Genomic DNA, 17,525 nt, shown 5'->3' on the forward strand with positions numbered 1-17,525 from the left:
CCGATGCCGAATTTACCGGCGTCGGTCTTCATAACTGGCAGGCACTGCGGGGTCGGGTTAGCAAGGAGGCGCTAAGGTCGCACAAGCGACCCTTGCGCCTCCTTGCTAGTGCGACCCCCTAATTTACCTATTGCATGGCACCCACCTTGCAGGCGTGCGTGCATTAAGAAAGCGGGCGCTGAAAAGTCAATGCCCACTTTCTGCAAAAATTATTGCATCGGCCCCATAGAAACATAAAAAATGACATCAGGGAAGGACACAATTGCCCATCTCGTCTGCTCAGCAAACTCACATCGTATTTGACTCACAGACCATAAGGATCTGGGCCTTGTAGATTACTTAGTTGAGATCAATTTCCTGTTGTCCTCTGCCATTGAGGTAGAAAGCACTGTTGGGATTATCCCAGTTGTCTCATGGTTATTGGTTAAGGGTAATATGAGTTGCATCTGTAAGTCAACCCCCTGATTGTTTGTATACCATTACCTAGACTTCCTCTTGTGCTATTTGATTTCTAGTTCACACTGGTAAGTCACCCCAGTGCTTGTTTATTTTTTTCCCCAGTCTGCCCCCTTTTCTCCCCCCCCCCCCCAGACTATATAGTTCATGTTTTAGTTATCTTCTGTCAGATTTTTTTTTAACTGTATGAAGGATCCTGCCTCTAATGTGCCCCTTTCCTCATTTCCCTTCTCTCGCTTCTAGGGATCCACAGTGTTTATCCCATGCCCTTTTGAATTCCCTTTTGAATTGTATGACCAAAACTCAAGAGTATGATTTGTAGTTTTTGGGAGGCATTCAATTAGTTCAATCATGTGACACAGCCTTTGTATTTCAAAGTTAAGTTCTCAAACTCAGGCACCTAGCAGGAAGAATTTATCAGTTTCCTGGAAATGTTTGCCAATGTCTTCAGCATCCGTCTTCCATGTGAACATTAGTGCCATGTACTTAACATAATAAGAATAATCTTCCTCTGTTTATCCATATGCTTAATCGGCCTCTCACAGCTGCAGAGCTCTGTCCTAGCAGAGCATGCCAGTTGCAGTTAAAACCAATATTCTTGAATTAATTGAATAATACATGAAGTGCTGAGCTGAACTACTCCATGTTGTTGATAGCCTTAGCAGCATGAAGAAGTGCAATATAGTTAAGAGAATCCTGTAAAAGTACAGGTGACTAGTGCATGTTGTGTAGTAGTAAAGAGCTATGAGTCTGACAGAATCATTTTGCATCTTTTTGCAGAAAATGTTACTGAATAAATGTAATTCATTATGGGGCAGATTTTAAAAGCCCTGCACATGTAAATCCAGCTGGATTTACATGCGCAGGGGACTTGTGTGCCAGCGCGCCTATGTTGCATAGGCCGCCGGCTTGCGCAAAGCCCCGGGACAGGCGTAAGTCCTGGGGCTTTGCTCGGGGGCGTGTCGGGGCAGCACGGCATTCAGGGGCGTTCCGGGGGTGGGGCCGTGGGCGTGGTGCTGGCCTGGGGGCATGGCTGAGGCCTCCGAACCAGCCCCCGGGCCGGGGAATTGCGGCCCAGGGACTGGTTATAAAATCAGGCATAGATTTGTTCGTGCCGGGTTGCGTGAACAAATCTACGCCCACGCATAACTTTAAAAATCTACCCCTATATGTCTGTTAGTAAGAGTAGATAGAAACATGTTACTTTTGCCTGTGATCCAGATCAGGGTTTTCTATAACCTGGGAATAGATATCATATGACCTAATACAGGCCAGGTTTTACAAGTACAGGCTGTGGCTGCCTAAGGCCAAGTGTTATCACTCCATTAATGAAAGAAGGATGCTAAGCAGCATAAAAGTGCTTCTGGAAGGCACAGCAAGAGAAAGAGATGCTGACGGTCATGCTCCATTCTCTCTGAATGCCTACTCCAAAAGATAAAGCTCTATTTTTTCTTTTCAATGGCTATTTTGTCTTTTTTGCTGCTGCTGAAAATAAGTTGTTTCTGTTATTTTTTTAAGTTGCTGCCAGAATGCTGTTTTGTTTATTCAGAATTAAAGAAATAAAAAAAACTTTTATAGCTATTATAGAAATACCCTCTTTTGTTTACCCACCTCAGTATCCCACACTATAAAAAATCTTTGTGCATTTAAACATGCATATATATACTGTCCAGATTCAGTCCTGGGTAGAGATACTCACATTCATGGCTTAGAGCAAACCCCAATGACCTCCCAGTTGTTACATTTGGTGGTCCAAGGACTACTTTTGCAGACTGCCATACTCACCCCCCCTTGGCTGGACCTGTCCTGCCTGCTCTTGACGCTTTACTCGAGTTACACATGGTGTTTCACCATACTCTGATCCAGCAAGACACCACTGACCCCTCACATACCCCAGTCTGCCAGCTATGCATGTGGCCCAATGCCGTTGACTTCTCAAGTGGCCTAGCGCTGTCGATTTTACACACAGCCCAACACCACTGACTCCTCACATAGCCCGATGCCACCAGCCCCAGTTGACATACCTCTTCCTAGGTGTGCATGCACCCAATCTCCCTCGATTTAAAGGGGAAAGGCCTGTGATGCTGGATGATGATGTCATCACTAAAGTCATATAAAAGAGCTCATCCTCTCCTGCCTCATTGCAACAGGTCCCACTGCTCTATCAGTAGAGCATGTTACCTCAGAGTCTTGTCTTCAGTTCCAGTCTTGTCTGCAGCGTCTTGTCGTCAGTCCAGCCTTGTCTTCAGTTTCAGCCTTCCTGCACTTCTCCTTGCCTACCTGCCCTGCTATACGTCCCTACTTCCCTTTCAGACAGATACCTGGTTTGACCTCAGCCTGATCTTAGATTCCCCTGATAGCAGCCTGCCACTGACCACTGGCTGATACAGGGTATGTCTGACCGCCGGCTCCCCTGACCAGCACTTGGACTTTGGACCATCCAACCTCTCTCTACTTTGATCCAAGGATGACCACCTCTGCCATCAGCAGAAACCCCCCTAAAACCTGCCAGCCCCGGCACCTAAAGGCTCAATCTGAGGGGAAGAAGGGCTGATATAGGTGAAGCTCAAGTAGAGTCTCTGTTTCATCTGAGTCTGCTTGCTGATGGTGGAAACCTTCAGGGCATCCTCCCAGCAGGTTGTGCCAATCCCACCTTGGCCCAAGGGTCCACTAATGCAACAGATTGTTGAGGCCATGGATCTGGCAGACTTGATTTCCTTGCAGGCCATTCTGGGTCTCGTGCACAAGCTGCATGATCAGCAACAAAATTTGCAGCTCCAAGCCACATTCATGGATCGGCTATCTAACCGCCTGAAAGCCTTGACTGATGCTGTGGTGCCACCTTTGCCTGCACCAGTACTGCCACTTATTCTTTGTCCAATACCACAGTTACCCGCTCCACCCCAGTATGCCAGGGACTACAAACAATGTCAGGGATTCCTAAATCAGTGCGCATGCACTTTCAACTGTAAGCACCTCTGTTCCCTGATGATCAGACAAAAAACTCATATATACGGGTGCTACTGGATGGTTCAGCCCTGGCTTGGGCATCTCCCCTCTGGTAATGGGGACATCCCTTTCTACCTACCTACAACAATTCACTGAACAATTCAAAATAGACTTTGAGGAGCCTGGCTGTGCTGCAGCCAAGGCGTTCGACATGCTTCACTTCTGTCAAGGTTCTAGGACCCTGGCAGAGTACGCCATAGACTTTTGCACACTGACTACTGAACTAAATTGGCAAGAAGACAGTTTAACCACAATATTTCTTGAAGGTCTCTCACTTAAAATTAAAGATGAGATTACTTCCTGAGACCTCCCTACTTCCTTAGAGTTCATAGCCCTCATTAAGAAAATCAATCACAGGAAACAATAAAGGGCTTGTGAAGCTCAACTGGCATGAAGGAGCATTATATTGGCACCTCGATTTCAGAAACCATTCTCACCTTCAACTGAAGCTCCATTGACCTCGCCTCCTTCCGAAGAGGCCATGCAATTGGAACGTTCTTGCTTAGCTCTGGAGGAGACACGTCACCGCAGGAAGCAGAGTCTTTGCCTATACTGATTTGGTTGGGGGCCACCTTTTAGCCCTATGTCCACAGAAGCCAAGAAACCAACACCTATGGTCCTGTAGAGAGATGATCCTAGGCCTCACCATTCCAGCTTTACAACTCCTGATTCTTGTGTCTCTGGAGCTGTGTTCCACATGCTCCACTATGCAGGCCTTTGTGGACTCTAGAGCTAGAGGAAAATTTATCTTGAGGAACTCGTCGAGCAACTCATAATCCCCAAGGTCCAGATGACCACACCATTAATAATTTCCTGTCTATGCACACCCTCTTCCAGGCCAAGTTACTTTGACCATGGTACCCGTTAGAGATGTGAATTGGAACCGGTATTGTTTCGGATTCCGGTTCCGATTCACATCGTGAAATTTTTATCTTGTATCTTTAAAAATGGCGTGGGCCATCCAGTGCACCTACCATGTGACAGGGGCCGACCAATGGCACCGATAACCCCTGTCACATGGTAAGAGGAAAGGGCCATCGGCGCCATTTTGATTAGTGGCAGCCGACAGCCCGTGCATGGGAGAATGCTCCCTGGACCCCCGCTGGACCACCAGGTATTTAAAATTTTTTTTTGGGGGGGAGGGTGGGGGGATACTAACAAACTCATTTTAAAGGGTCAGGTTGTGTTTTTAGGTTGTGTCCTTTCTTCCCCCCCCCCCCCCCCCCAATAACGATAAGAAAACCCACTAAATTAATCGTGGGGTTTCCTATCGCTATCAGGGACCCCCTCGATATCTGATGATATTGAAAATATCAGACGATTTTCAATCGGCAGATAAACGATTCACATCCCTAGTACCCGTTACCTTATGCACTGGTCTTCTACATCTGTAGAAAATCAGTCTGCATGTGATCTCCAGGGTTATCCACCACATTATCTTGGGAATACCATGGATCCAGCAGCATCAATCACAGTTTGACTGCCACCATTCAGCTCGCTCGATGGGGCCACAAGTACAAGAATTCCTGCTTGGAACCTCTAGAACTTCCTTGTCCCATGACTATGGCTTCTTTACATCCTGGCCTGCTTATTCATTAAGTGGACTATCAAGATGTCTTTTCTAAGAAAAAGGCTGAGACTTTGCCACGGCACCACCTCTACAATTGTAGCATTGAGCTCAATCCTGTGGTCAAACATCCACGTGGATTGGTAAATCTCTTGTCGTCTCTTGATAGTCAGGCAATGTCTGATTACATTTGGGAAAATTTGGAATGCGGATTTATCTATCCCTCTTCTTCTCCAGCAGGCACTAGGTTCTTCTTTATTGCAAAAAAATATTGCTCCCTCAAGCCATGTTTCAACTACCTCGGTCTGAGCACCATCACAAAGAAAGACAGGTACCCATTACCACAAAGAAAGACTGATACCCATTACCACTAATAACAGAATACCTTGATTGCCTGTAAGGTGCTATGATATTCACAAAGCTGAATCTCAGGGGAACATATAACCATATTTGAATCAAGGCTAGCGAGGAGGGGAAAACTGCATTTAATACTCATAATGGACATTACAAATACTTAGTCATGCCTTTTGGGCTTTGCAACGCTCAAACATTTGCCAGATAATGGTCAATGAAATCTTCCACAACCTTCTATATATCTCAACTTAAGAACATATGATATGACATACAAGGTCAGACCAAGGGACCATCAAGCCCAGCAACCTGTGTCCAATAGTGGCCAATCCAAGTCACAAATACCTGGCAAGTACCGATCATTAAATAGATCCCAAGCTACTATTCCTTATTGATTTATATCAGTTTATGGATTTCTCCTCTAGGAACTTATCCAAACCTTTTTTAAAACCATTTATACTAAACTAACGTAACCACATCCTCTGGCAATGAATTCCAGAGCTTAACTAGTTATGAACGCAGAAACGCGGTCATTTCTGTAACGGGTGTTGTGAGTCCTTGAGCCATGGCATGACTCAGGGAGGAGCCCCAAGACACAACGCGGGATGTGAGCTGGTGCAAGCACGGGTAACAAGGAGCAGGACAAGGCTGGAATGAAGTCAAGGAGATGGGAGGTCTGACCCTCTACCAGACCTGCATGTCCCAGGATGACCAACAACGCAATGTTGATCAATGAACAGTCCTCTGACCGTTCCAAGCCCTTTCAGACCTGCCGCTGGGTAACAGCAATAGGTGGCAGGCCAGACATAGGACGAGGGCAGACGGAGGCTTGGCAAGACATGGACGAAGACTCAGGCAATGACGAAGGTACTGAAGACAAGGGTTCAGGAACAAGGTACTGAAGGCGAGGATTCAGGAACAAGGTACTAAAGATGAGGATTCAGGAACAAGGTAATGAAGAAGAGGATACAGGAACAAGGTTCAGGATCAAAGTCAAGTACTAGGTTAAGGCTGCGATGTAGAGTGCCCTACACAGCCCACCACAGGGCGGACCCACAGGACTGGTCGCAGACCACGCTTGAGTGCGAGGCAGACTCCAGACGGATACGTGGAAGATGAAGCTGATAACATGGTGAAGATTCAGTAGAAGCCTGTACTGAGGCGTGCCCTACACAGCTACCCATGGCTGGTCATGGACCACGCTGAAACGGAACAGGTTCAGTCAGGCATGGATGGAGCAGCCCCAAGAACATCCAAGGGCCGGAACGAGAGTCAGGACGGAGGGCCAAGACGGGACTTGGCTTCAAACAGGAAACAGGACCAAGACGAGACTTGGCTTCTGGCAAGGATGACCCTCTGGAGACTTGAGCTGCGGACGAGAAGACAGGCAATATACCATGAGGAGACGAGACCACCACATGGCACTCCAGGAAAGGGTAGCATTGAGGAACCAGGGGTTGTGGAAGCAGAGGTGAAGACAAGGCATCAGGAAGCAACATCAGGAACCAAGGACATTGGACATCAGGAACCTGGAAACATCTGGAATATGGTCGAAGGAACATCGGACATCAGGAACATGAAGACATCTGAAAGTACAGGTGAAGGAACATCGGACATCAGGAACATGAAGATGGAGCCGTCAAAGCTGGATAAGACCACGGAGGATCTGGACCGGTCACAAAGCACAACAACTGTGGAACTCGATCTGAAGGCCCCAGATGAACTGAGGCAAGGCCTTTTTATAGGGCTGATCCAGGAGCTGGCTGGTGAAGTCATCAACGTGGGCCACGGGGCTTTTCCCGCCTCTGGCCCTTTAAGAGAGAAGAAAAGGTGCGCGCCCGCACCTATGGAGAAACAGGAGAAAAGCAGACACACGTCGGTGGCAACCCTACCGCATGGGAGGCACTGCTGGCGGCATTCCAGCCGCGAAGAAGGTGAAGCAGAGATGGGCAAAAGCAGGGACAGCTTCACTGTCATCTAGGACCCCCGACAGTGGCTCCGGACGTGAAGAGGAAACAGAAATGGCAGCGGTGGCCACTGCCATGAAGGACGACTCCCAGTGGGTTCAGCCCTGCCAAACAAGGCAGTAAACTGCTGCGGCCTCCGGGCCACAGGGGATGGCAGTAGCAGCGGACTGCCACGAAGAAAAGCAGGTGGGTGGAGAGGCTGCCCGCAGCTCACCGCAGGTACAGCCATAACAGTACCCCCCCTTAAAGACCCCCTCCCCAAGCCTCCTATCGACAGCTTAGAAGGGTAGAGGAGCACTCCATATCATCAGGGGATGATCAAGGGTCCAAGGACAGAAGTTGGAAGTTCTTGGCGAGGAATTGTAGCGATGGTAATATTGTAGCTGAAGATATGGTGAAAGAATGTTGAAGATCCAGGCAAGACATAGACAAGACACTGAAAACATGAAACAAGCAGGGTACAGGATCGTAGGACAGCAGACTTGCATCGCACATTCTGTAGATCAAGGTGGCAGAGGTCAAGGAAAAGAAGTCTAGATTGAACAGGAGAACAGATGAAAGCAACATCTTGGAATGAGAACCAGTTCAGGGTTCATGGTGGTGAAGACAAGCATTCTTTTCACGGTGGAACAGGCATCAAGTTGGAATCTAGAGATGCGAGGATGGTATTCGAGGAGTGTAAGTAGACAACTTACGAATGCCAGCTGCTCTTGAATAAGCAATGATGTCAGGAGGACTCAGGTGAACGTCCAATGAACATGACTTAGTGGAAAGTTGATCTTGGAGGCAACTTCACCTAAAATAAGATGGTAATAGTCCTTAGCTTGGCAGCGAAGCTACACAGCAGAGTAGATGGCTTGGAACGCTGCGTGAAAGATGCTGGAGGACTCATGGTGGCGAGCTCTGGGTGCAGGATAGCTCGTGACAGGGATCCTGGGCAGGATCCACTTGCATGAAGCGGAAGCTGGATCAACTGTGGATTCAAGGTGATTCACAGGAAGGTGACATCTTCGAAGAACCAACAAGTAGTCCATAGCTGGAGTCTCACTTGCAGATGTGAAGAGAAATTTCTAGTTGAAGATGGCTCCTATGGCAAGAACTAGGACAATGCAAGCAGGAGGAGTCAGAAGCGAAGAGTCGAGGATGAGTCTAGGGTGCAGGCGCCTCCTGCTGGCTGTAAGAACCCTAGACGTGAAATGTGGAGAGGAGCTTCAGGCTGAGAAGACTCCAGAGCCAGCACTAGGCCAGTGCAAGCAAGGAGTGAATTGACAGAGATGAAATGAAGACAGGTCACAGGTGCAGGCACCTCCTGCTGGTTGGAAGAAGCCAAGACCTGGAGTGGTGTAGGGTATACTTTGAAGAAACGTACTCCCTGATACTTGAAGATTCTCTATGTTGAGGGTGCTGGTTGCTGGATGTGGAACCTGGGTGCAGGTGCCTCCTGCAGGTCGTATGAAACCCAGGAAGCTGGACCACATCATAGTGGGAAGAACGCAGATGGATGCTAAAACAGTGGCAGGCGCTTCCTGCTGGTCGTGGAAGTTCCAGGGTAAGTTGAACGCAGAGATGGTCTGGATGCAGGTGCCTCCTGCAGGTCGTGGGAACCAGATAGCTGTAGAAAAAGACACGAAGCTAAGGGAAACAAATTTGGTTATAACATAGTATTAAATGTCCAGGAAACTAGAAGCAAAAGTTCTGGGCAAAAATCAAGCTAAAAGGAAGTCCAGGAGCTAAGGCAAAAAAATTATCTGGGCAAAAGCAGGTCAAAGAAAGTCCAGAAACCAAAGAAAAATTTCAAGACTAAGGTCAAGGCAAGACAAATGTCCAAAAACTGAAGCTTGTCACAGGCACAGCTCACCGAGCTCAAGGCCTTTGGATACTGTTGCGAATACGGACTCGTCGGGACCAAGCTTATGACCTTCGGATACTGTTAGGAACGTGGAGCCGCGGTCGTTTCTGGAACGGGTGTTGTGAGACCTTGAGCCATGGCACAACTCAGGGAGGAGCCCCAAGACACACCACGGGAGGTGAACTTGTGGGAGCATGGGTAATAAGGAGCAGAACAAGGCTGGAATGAAGACAAGGAGAAGGGAGGTCTGACACTCTACCGAACCTGCACGTCCCAGGATGACCAACAACGCAATGTTGATCAATGAACAGTCCTCCGACCGTTCCAAGCCCTTTCAGACCTGCCGCTGGGTAACAGAAATAGGCAGCAGGCCGGACAGAGGATGAGGGCAGACGGAGGCTTGGCAAGACATGGACGAAGACTCAGGCGAAGATGAAGGTACTGAAGATGAAGGCGAAGACGAAGGTACTGAAGACGAGGGTTCAGAAACAAGGTTCAGGATTAAAGTCAAGTACTAGGTTGAGGCTGCGACGCAGCGCGCCCTACACAGCCCACCACAGGGTGGACCCATGGGACTAGTCGCAGACCACGCTTGAGTGCGAGGCAGATTCCAGATGGATACATGGAAGATGAAGCTGGTAACATGGCGAAGATTCAGTAGAAGTCTGTACCGAGGTGCACCCTACACAGCCGCCTATGGCTGGTCATGGACCACGCTGAAGCGGAACAGGTTTAGTCAGAGTCTTAGGCATGGACGGAGCAGCCCCAAGAACATCCAAGGGCCGGAACGAGAGTCAGGACGGAGGGCCAAGACGGGACTTGGCTTTAAACAGGAAACAGGAATAAGACAAGAGTTGGCTTTGGGCAAGGATGACCCTCTGGAGACTTGAGCTGCGGACGAGAAGACAGGCAATGTTCCATGAGGAGACAAGACCACCACATGGCATGCCAGGAAAGGATGGCATCGAGGAACCAGGGGTTCTGGAAGCAGAGGCAAAAGCAAGGCATCAGGAAGCAACATCAGGAAGCAAGGACATTGAACATCAGGAATGTGGAAACATCTGGAATATGGAGGAAGGAACATCGGACATCAGGAACATGAAGACGGAGCCGTCAAAGCAGGATAATACCATGGATGACTTGGACCAGTCACAAAGCACAAACAACTGTGGAACCCAACCCGAAGGCCCTGGATGAACTGAGTCAGGGCCTTTTTATAGGGCTGGTCCAGGAGCTGGCTGGTGATTTCATCAAAGTGGGCCATGGGGCTTTTCCCGCCTCTGGCCCTTTAAGAGAGAAGAAAAGGCCCGTGCCCGCGCCTATGGAGAAGCAGGAGAAAAGCAGACACATGTCGGCGGCAACCCTACCACATGGAGGCACTGCTGGCGGCGTTCCAGCTGCGAAGAAGGTGAAGCAGAGACGGGGAGAAGCAGGGATGGCTTCCCTGCCATCTAGGAACTTCAACAGCGGCTCCGGCTGTGAAGAGGAACAGAAGCGGCAGTGGCGGCCACAGCTACGAAGGATGACTCCCGGCGGGTTCAGCCCTGCCGAACAAGGCAGGAAGCTGCCACGGCCTCCGGGCTGCGGGGGATGGCAGTAGCGGCACACTGCCGCGAAGAAAAGCAGGTGGGTAGAAGGGATGCCCACGGCTCACCGTGGGTAGGGCCATAACATATCTATGCATTGAGAGAAAAAGAATTTTCTCCATTTGGTTTTAAATGAACTAGTTGCTAACTTCTTGCGGTGCCTCCTAGTCCTTATATTATTTGAGAGAGTAAATAACCAATTTACATTAACCTATTTAAGTCCTTTCATAATTTTGTAGATCTTTATCATATCCCCCCTCAGCTCTCTCCTTTCCAAGCTGAACAGCTCTAACCTCTTTAGCCTTTTCTCATAGGGTAGCAGTTCCATACCACTTATCATTTTGGTTGCACTTCTCTGCAATTTCTCCAGGGCAGCTATATCTTTTTTGAGATGTGGCAACCAGAATTTTACCCAATATTCAAGGTGCAGTCTCACCATGGAGTAATATATAGGCATTAAGACATCCACTGTTTTATTTGCCATTCCCTTCCTAATAATTCCTAACATACTATTTGCTTTTTTGACTGCCACAGCACACTGAACAGATGATTTCAGTCTATTATCCACTATGACACCTAGATTTTTTTCCTGAGTGGTAACTCCTAAGATGGAACCTAACATCATGTTCACATTAAATTTCATCTGCCATTTGGAAGCCCAGTCTTCCCGTCCCACAAGGTCCTCCTGCAGTTTTATCACATTCTGCTCGAGATTTAACTACTCTGCATAATTTTGTGTCATCCGCAAATTTGATTACCTCACTCTTTGTATAACTTTCCAGATCACTTATAAATATAAATATAAATATAGATCCCTGAGGCACTCCACTGTTTACCTTTTTCCACTGTGAAAACTGATCATATAATCCTACTCTCTGTTTCCATTTTTTAACCAGTTTGCAATTCACAAAAGGACATCGTCTCCTATCCCATGACTTTTTAGTTTTCTTAGAAGCCTCTCGAGGGACTTTGTTGAACGCCTTCTGAAAAGCTAAATACACCACATCTACTGGTTCACCTTTGTCTGCATGTTTGTTGTCAGAGAATGTAGTTAGTGCAGTTAGTGTAGCTGGGTTCAAAAAAGGTTTGGATAAGTTCTTGGAGGAGAAGTCCATTAACTGCTATTAATCAAGTTGACTTAGGGAATAGCCACTGCTTTTAATCGCATCAGTAGCATGGGATCTTCTTGGTGTTTGCCAGGTTCTTGTGGCTTGGTATGGCCTCTGTTGGAATCAGGATGCTGGGCTTGATGGACCCTTGATCTGACCCATCATGGCGATTTCTTATGTTCTTATGTTCAGCCCTTCAAAAAAATGTAGGAGATGTTTAAGACAAAACTTCCCTTGAGTAAATCCATGCGCCTGTGTCCTATTAAACCATGTCTGTCTAAATGTTTTATGATTTTATTCTTTATAATGTTTTCTACAATATTTCCTGACACTGAAGTCAGGTTCACTGGTCTATAGTTTCCTGGATTACCCCGGAGCCATTTTTAAATATCAGGGATACATTGAAACCTTACAGTCTTCAGGTACAATGGATGATTTTAATGATAGATTATAAAATTAATTGTAATAGGTTTTAGATTTCATTTTTGAGCCTGGGATGTATACCATTCAGTCCAGCGGATTTATTATTCTTCAATTGGTCAATCTGGCCTACTGTATCTTCCAGGTTCACCGTGATTTGGTTCAGTTCATCTGAATCATCACCCCTGAAAACTGTCTCCTGAATGGGTATCTCCCCAACATCCTCTTCAGTAAACAGCAAAGCAAAAAATTAGTCTTTCCATGATTGCCTTATCTTCTCTAAGCGTTCCTCGATCATCTAAAGGTCCAACCAAATGAGATACACCCAGAATACTGAGGGAGCTTAGAGATGTTCTGGAAGGTCCACTGAAGGACATGTTCAATAGTTCCCTGGAAATGGGAGTGGTGCCGTGGTATTAGAGAAGAGTAGTGATGTTGCGGTCCCGGGCCGTGCCCCGGTCCCTCCACCTACCTTGGGGGCGGCCCGGGCCGTTTCCACCCTTCCCCGGCCTGTTTCTGACCTTCTTTGGGCTCACAGGCCCTCCAGCGCATCTCTCCCTCTGCGGGAGAGACGCAGATGCTCCAGCGCGGCAGGCCCCGCCCCCTGACGCGCACACGCGGGGAGGAGCCCCATTTAAAGGGGCCAGCGTGGGAAAACCTCAACATGGCCCAGGATGATGTCAGACGCCTTCAGGGGATAAGTACCCTGCAACTAGATGACTCCAGTGCCTTGCAACAAGGTTCCTGGTCTTCGGCCTGCTGTTGCTGTGTTCCTGATTGTTCTTCGTCCCGCTTCTGCTTTTTCCTCCTCGCTGTATTGATTCTTCTGGACTTCGACCCTTGGACTGGGTTTTGGACAGCTCTTCGGACTTTGACCCTTGGATTGGCTACGGACCACTCTCTGGACTTCGACCCCTGGCCTGGCTGCGGACCATCCTTTGGACTCAGACTCCGGAACCGACCCTTGGATTACCTACGACCTGCTGGAGGCGCCAGCCATCTGGAACCCATGACCTGCAGGAGACGCCTGCATCCGGACCATCTTCCATCTTCAGGGAGTCACCTAAGTCCCAGCAGCCGTGTCCCTACGGGCTCCTCCTGGGGGGACTTCGGCTTCCAGGGTGAATCTCCAGAAGTCCCAGCGGCTGGACTGCTAAGGGCTCCTCCCGGGGGAGTGCCAGTCTCCAGGGCGAAGATTCTTCCTTCATCAGGGTCCGACTGCAGCCATCCTTCCAGTGGGTACCGAGTCCTTGGTCGCATAGGACTCCTCCGAAGTCCAGTATCCGCTCTTGCTTCGGGTCTCTGAACCGCCTCCTGGTTGGGACGCGTGCTGTACGCCATCACAGCCTTTTCTTCCTCTGTCCCAACCAGCCCAAGGGTCCACGAACATAACAGTGATATTCCTGATTCTCAAAAATGGTAGCAGAGAGGAGGCTGGAAACTACAGTCTGATTAGCTTCACCTCAGTGGTGGGAAAATTAATGGAGAATCTGCTGAAGGAAAGGATAGTGAACTATATACAATCCAATGGGTTGCAGGAACTGAGGCAGCATGGATTCACCAGGGGAAGGTCCTGTCAGACAAATCTGATCGATTTTTTGGATTGAGTGACTGAAGAATTGAATCAAGGAGGAGTGTTCAATGTGATCTACTTGGATTTCAGCAAAGCTTTAATATGGTCCCACACAGGAAATTTGTAAATAAAATGAGAAGCTTGGTAGTGAGCACCAAGGTAGTGGTATGGATTACAAATTGCTTGACTGAGAGGAGATAGCGTGTAATGATAAATGGAATTTCTCTGAAGAGAGATCAGTGTTAAGTGGAGTGTCCCAGGGATTGCTGTTCAATATATTTGTGAGCAACATTGCAGAAGGGATAGAGGTAAAGTTTGTCTATTTGAAAAAGAGTGGACACGCCTAAAGGAATAGAGAGAATGAAAAGTAATTAAAGAAAGCTTGAAGAGTGCTGAAGATTTGGCAGCTGAGATTCAATGCCAAGAATTGCAGAGTCATGCTTTGGGGTACAGAAATCCAAAACAACTTTATATGATGGGGGGATGAAACTGATGTGCAAGGACCAAGAGAGGGATCTTGGGGTAATAGTATTTAGTGATCTGAAGATGGTGAAGCAATGTGACTAAGTGATAGCTAAAGCCAGAATAATGCTGGCTACCTTAAGAAGATTGCTGGGTAGGCTGGTTGGACCATTTGATCTTTTTCTGCCATCATTTCTATGTTTCTATGATTCAGCTCTTAACTGTTCTCTGGAACAGTCTTAGGAATTGCTCCAAGATCTTAACACACTGCTTCCTTCTTTGTCTCTTTTGAAAACTGGAGCATCCTGGACCCTGACTCCAGCTACTATCTCAAAGCAGGGATATTTCAACTTCTCAGGACTCCTCTAGTAGGAGAAAAGACTCCCTTGGACCTTTCTTATGGAGGGATCAGTCCCCACTGATATCCTTCTGTGAAGAGATGGACACCATCAGACTACAGGCAACAGTCTACTACTCTAGACTCTAGAGGAGGGGAAAAACAATTTTGAGCACCCTCCATAGACACTCATGATTCCCTCTTGGACTCTCTTTCCCTCCAAATCTGTTTCACATGGGCACAGCAGTTTTATCAAACCTAAGGTACCTTCAACTGGGGAGTGCCAAACCTCCTAAAATGCTCTGCACATTCACTGACCTCACTAAGAACAGGGTCTCCTGAGATACACCAGGTATGTTGAGACTACTGTGGCTATAAAAGTTAAGGGCAATTTCACTATTAAGGGAAACATTTGGGAGTCCCTTTACACTTATAAACATTAAAATGGCAGAGAGTGTAAGGCCCATCCGATTTGGCCATTTTTCATTCCTTGTGCATTACTACAGACTCTACTTGGTCCTTGCATTATCCTTGTTGCTCAGCAGTTAAAGACCTTCTGTGCTTATACTATTCTTTCTTCAATTTCAGTACTGTTCTAACCTCCCTGACTTGCACAGGGAGGCTGCTTCATGCTTCCAACACCCTTTCTGTGAAATATTTCCACAAGTCTAACCCATTTCAGCCTCATACAATGACCTTTTGTTTTTAGAATATCCTGCCTTTCTTCCTGCTCTTTTATGTTCACTTAGTATTTCCTTCTATAAATTAATGCTTGACATATACTCAATTTTGTTTCCTAAATATTTTCAGCAGTGATATTTTGCACCAATTGTATAAGAAAACCTTGGAAAACCAGATCCCAAATCTCTAAGCTAGAATGTAGAAAGATCATTTTATCACAAGATTTACCAGTTCTCACCTCTTCCCAGGTTGTTAATACAAATCCAATCGCCACCATTCCAACATAAGATGAATCTCAGTGCTATCAATGAGGAATGAGGTTAGATACAGGAGAATCCTTAAAATTATTCCCCACAGTTTGAGCACAGTGGGAATGAAAGAATGCTCATCACAACACCACTGTCTCTCCTCCAGATCAATAAAAATAAATACTAGTAAAGGAATAGGGTAGGCTATTAATCTCTTTAGTTTAAGACAATGAGAAAGACAAGGACCAAAAATAGACAGCTTTAAAGGCAACTATGCTAGTAACATATCTCACATTATTCCCTTTTCTTTCTGAGATCATAATGTACTATATTACATGAAACTTTTTACTCTGCCAAAGAAAACCTAAGATATTCAGTGAAAAAAAACCACTAGTTAAACTTATATGTTATTCAGTAAACAACGAGAAACATTTAGGCAGAATCAGCATGTCGCGGCAACGCGTCATTTGGGGGTGGGGCTGCGGGCATGGTTCTGGCCCGGGGGTGTTTCAGGGTCATGGCCAAGGTCTCCGAAACGGCTCCCGGGCCAGGCAGGCGTAACTTGTACAACAAAGGTAGGGTGGGTTTAGGTAGGGCTGGGGGGGGTGGGTTAGGCAGGGGAAGGGAGGGGAAGGTGCGGGGGGTGGAAGGAAAGTTCCCTCTGAGGCCACTCTGATTTCGGAACGGCCTCGGAGGGAACGGAGGTAGGCTGCTTAGCTCGGTGCGCGCAGGCTGCCGATTTTGCACAGCCTTGCGCGCGCCGATCCTGGATTTTAACAGATATGCGCAGCTACGTGCGTATCTATTAAAATCCCACGTACTCTTGTTTGCGCCTGGTGCGCGAACAAAAGTACGCGTGTGCGCAAATTTGTAAAATCTACCCCTGAGTGAAAAAGAATTTTTCTCTGATTTGTTTTGAATGTGCTATTTATTAACTTCATGGAGTGTTTCCTAGTCTTTGTACTTTTTGAAAGAGTAAATAACTGATTTACATTTACCTGTTCTATTCCACACATGATTTTATAGACATCTATCATATCGCCCCCTCAGCTATCTCTTATCCAAGCTGAACAGCCCTAACCTCTTTAGCCTTTCCTCATAGGGAGTAATTCCATCCCCTTTATCATTTTGGTTGCCCTTCTCTGTACCTTTTCCAAAGCAATATATCTTTTTTAAAATTCAGTGGCCATAACTGCACACAATACTCCAGGTACGGCCTCTCTATGGAGCGATAAAGAGGAATTATGACATTCACAGTTTTCTTCTCCATTCCTTTCATAATAATTCCTAACATTCTGTTTGCTTTTACACCACTCACTAAATCAATGATGTGAAAGTATTGCCCAGTGCCCACTATAATGCCCAGAATTTCAAAGTACTGTCTGCTCTTGTGCCAAGAATTTCAAACTATTGTCCACTATGACATGTTTGTGTTCTCTATGTCCCATTAAACCATGCCTTTCTATTTGTTCTGTGATTTTGTTTTTGGAGTAGTTTCCATGATTTTTCCTGGCACTGAAGTTATTCTCTATAATTTTCCAGATCACCCCCAGAGCCCTTTTTAAAGATCAAGGTTACATTGGCTAACCTCCTGTCTTCTGGTACAATGGACAATTTTAATGATAGGTTACAAATTACTCATGATAGATCTGCCATTTCATTTTTTAGTTCTTTCAGAACTCTAGGGTATGTACTATCTGGTCCAGGCAATTTGCTACTCTTTAGTTTGTCAAGCTGCCTTATTACATCTTCCAGTTTCATTGTGATTTACTTCAGTTATTCTGAATCATTACCATTGAATACAATTTCTGGCACAAGCAGCTCCCCCAACATCCTCTTCAGTAAACACCAAAGAAAAATTAAATTAAGAGTTTTTTGATGACCTTATTTTCCCTAAGTTTCACTTTATC

Source organism: Rhinatrema bivittatum, chromosome 1 (assembly GCF_901001135.1).
Source record: "Rhinatrema bivittatum chromosome 1, aRhiBiv1.1, whole genome shotgun sequence".
Classification (NCBI taxonomy): domain Eukaryota; kingdom Metazoa; phylum Chordata; class Amphibia; order Gymnophiona; family Rhinatrematidae; genus Rhinatrema; species Rhinatrema bivittatum.